Consider the following 8959-nt stretch of genomic DNA (forward strand, 5'->3'; position numbering starts at 1 on the left):
CAATGTTATCGCCAGAGACACTTGATCTTGGACGTCGATTATGACTCACATTTTCCACACTTTCTCGTCCACTTTTAAACTTTTTGGCCCAATCAAACACTTAAGTTTTAGACAGAGTATCATCCCCATACTGATTCTTCAATTGATTCAAAATTTCGCACGGTTTAACGCCTTCTTTGGTTCAAAACTTTATTATAACCCGTTGTGCAACGGACGCTGGAACCTATTGCTCACTCATAGCTGTACTGACGAATTGACTGAGTCAAACAGCTCACCAAGCGTTTTACCCACTCCTAATACACTACATTACAAGAACCTACACTGTGAGAGTGCTTGCGATTGGCTAAGAAAAGTATTTGTAACATTCCGGTTTATATTTGATCCACCCTCGTGTATTAAAATCCGCACCTGTAGAGGTAACAAGAAGATCTTAAATTAAATCGCATCTGTTTTGTTTCTATACATCCTACGAGGTTGGGATGAAGTTGAAATAATTTCAAACGTGAATTGGAATCCATTCATAATATTTTTTTTTAACAATTTTTATTCCCTGTAGAATTATCAATGTTAAGTTGTTTTTTTTTGAGATCGGCTGTTATTAGGTACAATAGGCTGGCTACTCCCTGGTGGGCTGGCATTGGCACGTAGCGCGAACAAGGGACAGAAAGTAAAGAAGTCCCAGATGGCAAGCCTATTCACAAAAAACCCTCAATTAATTCTGAAGTCAGATTATAATACGAATTATGTCATTAAATTCGTAAATTATAGATAAATAATATAAAAAGAATTATATTTTATCCATTGTTAATTAATGTTGAGTTCGTACAAGTATTCTTAAAGAATCTCTAATGAGCTTTTAAAGTATTTCGAGATTGAAAATTTTACGACCACTCGAAGTAATTCATAAAGAAAGTGAAATGAATAAATCACGAACTTTCGGCGAATCCTTTTCAAACTAATTTTCATGACAAACGAATGAAGAAAAAATTAATGTCAATTTCAAGTATTTAATCAAGTATTCCAAAATTATTGAAATGGAACTTTGTAACAGAATTATCAAAATATTCCTATTTCGATCTTTTGACATTCTATAGGAGAATTCGTATTATTTATTTGAAACTCCTAAGCAACGCTCTAAGAACTGACTTTTAATACATTACGATTAAGCGACTTAAATATATAATATTAAAAGAATTGAGACCAACATGTTTTTTAGAAGTAGAGTATTATTTTACTCAGGTAAAAAATGAAAAAGTGGCATCATACTTTTGATTGTAGAATTTGAATGATCCGCTAAATTTGCATCGGTTATTAAATTGTGTGGTGTTATATCCATTCTATTTAATTCTGCTGTACTTGTGGCAGCGAAATATTGAAAACGAGACGTAGATCACTTTTGTCTCTCACGTCGATTAGGAGTCCTCTACATACGGCTGATTTTCATACAAAAAATTTGCTTTGCTATACTTCTTTTTTTTTGTAATGGATGCTTCGACATCACATTTGCAAAGTGGAAAAACTTTATAAAATCAATATTTTCGCATTTTCATTAAAAATAAAATTTACTATCAAAAATTTGTTTTCACTGAATTCTTTTATAAAAATGAAACCAGAGTGTCCAGTAAATAAACAAGCAAGGGTATTAAATTTTAAGTCTTCCAGGTATTTATGAAAGTACTTTGGTGCTTTCTGGGTGGCATTCTGAAGAACGCGCGTTCAAATCTAACCGATCGGACTTTTTTTATATTGACAAGAAATCGAATCATTGTTCAAAGATTTTAAGTGATCTTGAAGAATTTTTAAGGAATTTCAGTAGAATTTAAATGAGTTTCAAGATTTAAGATCAAATTTATTAAAATATATATTGATTTCTCTAAAATCTTTTAAAATATCTCGAAATATTTTTGAATTAAGTTTAAATCTTGTTTAATAAGCTTAGCCACAGTTTTTATAGAATAGGTCACAAAAATGTGCAGACGGCCCTGCACAGATATAGGTTATATTGCAGATTTTTGTTGTCATACTTTAAGCTAAGTTAGTCGCGAGGCTTTAGGCTTTAAGAATGCAAAACGTATATGGTTCGAACCCGCGGCAAATAAAAATTTTCATAGCGTGCATTTATAAATAGTGTAGTGATTGTGTAATAGCAAATAATAGTGTACTTTGGAACATGTGATCAAACATTAAAGTATAAAGTAGTAATATAATCATACAAAAGTTAAAATTTTTTTGTTGCGAAAAATTGGTTTCTAGACTTCTTCGATATTAAAACTGAATTGAAAAATAATTCAATTAGCATCGCGTTAACATACATAAGAAGACTGTTGTCATTCATTATGTATTTAATTTCATAACCTACTACATGCATGTATTGGTCACATGAAGCAATAAATGAATTGGAAAAAAATTCTTCACGAACAGGCTGGAACTTGAAAGATTATTCATTTTGAATGAATCGTGAATCCAGAAATTATAGTTTCTTTATATCGCTACAGTTCTTGATGTGTTCGCCCGAATTCTTTTTCAATTCCTTCCAAATTAATTTCGGCGGTCATACTACGGTTTTAACATGAATTGAGAAAGAATTCTGTGTGAACAAAAACAGAATTTTTCTACGAATTCGTGCTCGTAAATTTGAATTCGTTTTTCATGAATAAAGAATTCGGTTTGCCGTCTGAGGTAGGCTTTCTTCATTTTATTTTAAACTTCCTTCATTCCCTTCGAGCTCTTTTTCCCCACAATTTCCCTTCACACTTTTTCCAGGCTTAGAACTGGCAGCATTTTCTACGTATCTACTTATACTTGTTACTGGCTTGTTTACAAATTTTTGGGAAATATGTATTGTCAATAACTCGTATTCTTAGAGCATTATTATAATATGAATATTAAGCCAACTCAAATGAAATAATCAGATTAGCTGCATATTTCGCTTATGCTTCTAAAATCTTTATTTCACTTTATATTATAAAAATACAATCCTATTGCATATTACAAATCGTAGTCAAATTAAAACTAAATCTATACGGGTAAAAACTTGCGCGAAACTTTACGAATAAACTCTAATCTAGTTATGAACCCTACTTATATCATTAACATTTCATCTATAAGTGGTTGCTCTTTTTCTGTATTTACTTTTCTCTTTTTTTCCTTGCTTTTCATTTTGATTTAGGCACTCGTTTGGATTTCTTACAAAGCTTCGATCAGATTAAAAATGTTTGGTTTAGCACTTCTAAATATAGCATTTAATTTCGAATGGTAAGCCTCACAACCATTTGTTGGTCTCTACTGATCAGATTACGTCGCACGAGTGGGGGAAGATAGCTCGGAACGCAACTTCTTCGACCTAAAGTGACCACGGGTTCCAATTGAAGGTTTTTCTGACCGTGGACCGCAACTCAAGTGCAGCCCCCATGCCAGCCCACCAGGGAATAGCCTGCCTATTGTACCCAATGACAGCCGATCTCCACAAAAAATTAACATTGATAATTCTATAGGAAATAAAAATCTAAAAAAAAGTATATGAATGGATTCCAATTCACTTTGGAAATTATTTGAACTTCATCCCAACCTCATAGAATGTATGGAAACAAAGCTGGATGCGATTTCATTTTAGATATTTTCTTTACCTCTACAGGTAAGAATTTTAATAGATTTTGATTACAAATTATATCACTGGTTTCAGAGAGATTAGAAGAAGTACTATCTTCTTTTCCTCTATAAAAATGCAAAAGAAATTTTTTAAAAGAATTGACGGTAATTCTAAAGTTAATTGATAACACAAATTTAATTAATCGCTTATATCTCGAGAACGCCATTAATCAGGAGATCAGTCTGAGCAATAATCATTAACAACATTGCATATCGAACGCATATCCGACGGAAGTGGCTATGGCGTCCGGACTACCGAGGTCAGAGTTGCAATCGCTTTCGCCCTGCCCCCTGAGAAACTGCATGGGCCAGCAGTTCTAGGAAAGCTGAGAACGGGAAGACTGAGACTGAGACTTTGATTTAAATGACTTTATTATTTTAAAAAATCTACCTGTTCCGCTGGCACATTCTGATTGTAAACTACGCGCGCGGCTCGCTTTACCCGCAAGTTTAAGCGCGCCTAGGGTGCGCGACTGTTGGTTCTCGCATTTATGCATAGACCTTTTAAAATTAAAGGTCAAAGCATCGACAAAAGAAACTTGGTGATTGTAAATTCTCTTTCGTTAAAGTTCTTTTGGCTTTAAGGTATTTGTCGGGAAAAAATGACTTGTTGCAGAAATGTCTAAAATTCAAACAATATAAAAATTACTCCAAAATCTATCGAACTCTTAAGTTAAAGTTGAATTGACCGACTGCGAAAAAGTATAAAAAAGTACAATTAAATAAACTCCTGTCGGGACTAAATCGTATTACACAATTGCTTGAAAAACGATTTAGAACTCCTATCTAAAAATGATTAATCAAAAATTTGTGAATATTTCTTGGTGAACCACTTTCGTCTGTTAATTTTTTTAGTACCTTCTGTCATTAAAAAAATAATATTTTATTTGCAATGTCATTTTTACAATAAAAAAACTGCGCGTTCCATTAAAAATTATTTTAAACAAATATATAGATCATTTTTGGATGTACAAATTTTTTTCATTAATTTTTTTCGTACCTTGCGTCTTTTTTCAAAACAAATTAGTTTTTTATTTTTACTGTAATTCTTCACGATTAAGACCAAAACTACGCATCCTATAAAAAAATGATGAGTAACAAACGTTTAGCTCTTTTTGTGTGAAAAACTTTTGGCTGTTTCTTTTCTTCGTTGCTCCTGTGATTCTTCTAATTTTTTTCCATATATCTAATTGATTTTTACGAATAAAATAAAAACCACGCATCCTTTCAAAAATTGAATAATAACAAATTTTTAGATCTTTTCTGGGTGCAAAATTTTTGTCGATTTATCTTTTTTCATATCATGCATAGTGTGACCTCAAAATGGAATTTTTAATTTTTGTGTGCCACCAAAAGTAGGTAGCTAGGTCTCGGAAATGAGAAAAATTCATCGGATATTGATGTATTTTTGTAAATATTCTGCGAATTTTGTGAGAGAATTGACGAACTCGATATGAAAATTTTAAAACCGCTTATTAATTATTTTTCCGTACATGAGTACAACAATATTATGAGTGATTGGAATAAGTTGTACAGAGTACTCACGTGTTTACCCGACAAGTCTGGGACACTCTCAACCGTAAGCGCGGTGCGTATGTGCACGCGTTTGTGTGGATCGACTTCGTCGGATGAGTGGTTATAAGTTTTATAATATACCAGACTATTATGTGCGCGCGCTCACTTTTATACTCATTTTTATCATTTACTCAATTTTCTCATAACAGTTTATTCGTTAAAATTTTCTAAACACTTATATTCTTGTTGAAATTTGATTCTGAAAGAACTAATTCAGTGTATCAATGCATAGTAAAATTTACGAGTCCTATTATTAGGGAGCGTTCACATATTACGTAACGCTATTTTAAACCATTTTACTTTCTCACACCCTAACTGCAGTTACGTAACATTTCTTTTATATTAGTTGAAAAAACTTAATAGACATTTTGTAAATAAAAATAGATTTTTAGGATGAAGTGCCGTATAGAAATAAAATAAACAAGATATTGACGTAACACAACTATGCTTTTTTGATATTTTTTTGGTTACACACATTTTCAAATTATTTACAAGAAAAGAAGTATCAGCAATTTTTTTAGAATTACATAAATTTTATAATTTTCATGAGACAATTAGGAAAGGTTTTTAAATGTTTCAGATGTGTCAAAAAAAGAATGTGGAAGACTTAGACAATCTATATTTCATTTTACAGGATTTTTTAAATTATTAGACCTCTTGAATTCCTAAAAATATTTTTAACTGAATCCAATTTTTCTTGAAATTTTGAAAAATCATTTAAAATGTAAAAAAAACTCAAAATCTTCAAAAATTTCTTACGAATTTGAAGAGAATTATAAAAGATTTTTAAATATTTCACATTCGTGTACAAAAAATCTAGATTAAAAAAAAACATTTTACGGGATTTTACAAAATAATAGGAAAAGTTCGAGCTCTTTTAAAATTAAATATCTATATAATACCTCTTAAATTCTTAGAAATATTTTTATCTGACTGCAATTTTTCTTGAAATTTTGAAAAGTTATTTAAAATGTAAAACGCTGCCTCAATATATCCCCGATTTTCCTAGGAACTTAAATAACATTTATTTCTTCATTTGAGACCTTTCAGAGAGAGTATAAATAAATAAAGAAGATTGCTTAGAAACTTTTGATACTTCTCCGAGAAAAAAGTAAAACATGTTTGAAAAAATTAAATGCAAATGCTCATTTCACAACATCAGAATCATTTGAAAAATTATATATAAATATATATTCTATTTAATTTGATAATTAATTAATCAGTTCACAAAATAAGAAGCATTAAACAATTATTTTCATTTATACACTTACATATTGTTTATATTATATTCGCCTCTAAATTTCAAGCAGCATTTTTATACCTCTAATCTATTAATTACCTTGTTAACTAATTGAAATATAAATGTTTAAAAGAAAGAATAAAATTCGATCCTAAAGTCATTAGCTAATATTTAATTACATAATCTGAAACCAAATACAGTAGAACCTCGCTTATCCGAGGCCGCTTTATCCGAGGCTGAAACAAAAATAGTTGATCCGTCTTATCCGAGCTATAGCTCAATAGTAGTTCGTATTGTCCAACCCTTATGCATAATTTATACATATGAACTTTCTTAACCAAACAGAACAGATTTTCCCTAACCTCTGCTCTTATTGGTTAATAATGTATATTCTCTCTACGTTAAGAACTGCGTGGATTGCTCTGAAATAAAGATGCATAGTGGCATATGTTATATAAACTATTTACGAGATTGTTTAAAACATGAAGTTGTACAAATGGAATATTTATTTAAGCTTTCTTTCAGTTTATTACACTGAGACTTTTTTTATTTAAAATTCCATTTTTATCCGAGTTTCACTATTATCCAAGTTAAGGCCGGTCCACAACAGCTCGGATAAGCGAGACTCTACACTGTAATCAATGCAGGTTACCTAATTTACAACAATTAAAATTTAAACTTTATATAATTTAACATTATGAACACATTTAATCAGCTGATAATGAATTAAATAGTTCATAACATAAAAAGCCTCAAGCAATTATATTATTTTGCAATTATTCCTGGATATTCAATTTCTAATATAATAAATTAATAATTATTTAGTCATTTCATAGCATAAAAACCATCGAACAATTATTTTAACTAAAATATTCGGATAATTTTTACGTTTTTAAATCTTGTTAAAAAAGTATACATCTAATAAGAATTAATTGATCAGTTTAGAACATAAAAAGCATCAATAATTATATTCATTCAATCATTCTATTAAATTTTACTTTTTATTTTTATGAAAATTGTAATTAATTATAACCTTTTAAACTGACTCCAGAAAATTTAAAACGTATGTACAGATAATTTTGAAAATTTTATTCAGAGACTCATTTCGCAATATCAGAAGAATTTGAAAAATTACATAACCAAAATATTGGTATTTTAAACATAAATAATCTTTGATTATTATACAATCTATATCAAATGTTCAATTACACAAGCTTCAAGTTGAATGTCAATTTATGTACTAAATTAAACAAATTAAAATTCAATCTTGATGTAAACTAATGTTATGAAAAAATGTATTAGGTAATACAGAATGAATCTTTCAGAAACATAAAAGGCATTAAACTATAATTTTCATTTAAACCTTGAAATAATTTTTATGCTGCATCTTTTTGAAGAATTTAAATTTAATATATATAAAAATTTTATTTTCTAGTGACTTAATATTAATTTAAGGGAAAAAATTAAAACATTTTTACATATATTTTTGAAAATTAAATGAAAATATTAATCTCAGAACACCAGCATAATTCCGAAAAATTACTTAATGGAAATAGAGGTACTTTAAAAATAAATTGATTTATATTATGCAAATTATATTCAATGTTCCATTATATAAACTACAAGTAAATAATTGATTTACTTGTTACTTATGTTACTTAAAGGGGGAGGGTCGGTAAGGCCGGTTATTGGCCTAATTTATTTTTGGACCAAAAAATGTGAAAAAATTATGGTAGTATCTTATAAGTATCCCGAGTCGATTGCACGCTAAACGGACTACCCTCCACCCCCCAGCCACCCCCACCCCCTACAAATATAGGAAACACCACTACACACCAACTGTATTTTCGAGAGATTTGACACTCTTAAACATGTATTCTGAGGTTAGCTCGGGTTTACTATGGTTTTCGGGGTCGCCGAATACAAATCTGGCGTCCTTTGACTTTTATCGCGTCAGGTTCAAGGTCATTGGAAGGTCGAATCGAGAGAAAACGGTAAGAAAATCCAAAAAAATACTTTATAGGTTTTTGGAGTCGCTAATTACGAATCTGGCATCCGTTGAACTCTATCGCTTCAGGTTCAAGGTCATTTGAAGGTGATTTGAAGGTCAAATCGAGAAAAAATGGTAAAAAAATTAAAAAAAAAAATTTTGTAGGTTTTTGGGGTCGCTGATTATGAACTTGGTGTCCGCTGACCTTTATCGCGTCAGGTTCAAGGTCATATTTTTTCAGCGTTTTCTCTCGATTTGACCTTCACATGACCTTGAACCTGACGTGATAAAGGTCAGCGGACACCAGGTTCATAATCAGCGACCCCAAAAACCTATAACATATTTTAAAAAAATTTGTGTACCGTTTTTTCTCGATTTGACCTTCAAATGACCTTTAAATTACTTTGAACCTGAAGCAATAGAGTTCAACGGATGCCAGATTCGTAATTAGCGACTCCAAAAACCTATAACGTATTTTTTTGGATTTTTTTACCGTTTTCTCTCGA

At 30.5% G+C, this 8959-nt stretch overlaps 1 protein-coding gene across 9 annotated transcripts in view; it reads right to left on the bottom strand.

Annotated features, from left to right (window-relative positions):
- Window positions 1-8959, bottom strand: part of LOC117170435 (venom carboxylesterase-6-like) — a 92699-nt gene that overhangs the window by 19365 nt on the left and 64375 nt on the right. The window contains exon 1 of one of the 9 annotated variants that reach the window (XM_033357208.1): window positions 5194-5212. The exons of the other annotated variants lie outside the window; for them this stretch is intronic. The gene's annotated coding sequence lies outside the window, so the exon portion shown is untranslated. Of the gene's footprint in view, window positions 1-5193; window positions 5213-8959 lie in introns of those variants that run through there. 9 annotated transcript variants of the gene reach the window in all.

Source organism: Belonocnema kinseyi, chromosome 1, assembly GCF_010883055.1.
Source record: "Belonocnema kinseyi isolate 2016_QV_RU_SX_M_011 chromosome 1, B_treatae_v1, whole genome shotgun sequence".
NCBI lineage: Eukaryota > Metazoa > Arthropoda > Insecta > Hymenoptera > Cynipidae > Belonocnema > Belonocnema kinseyi.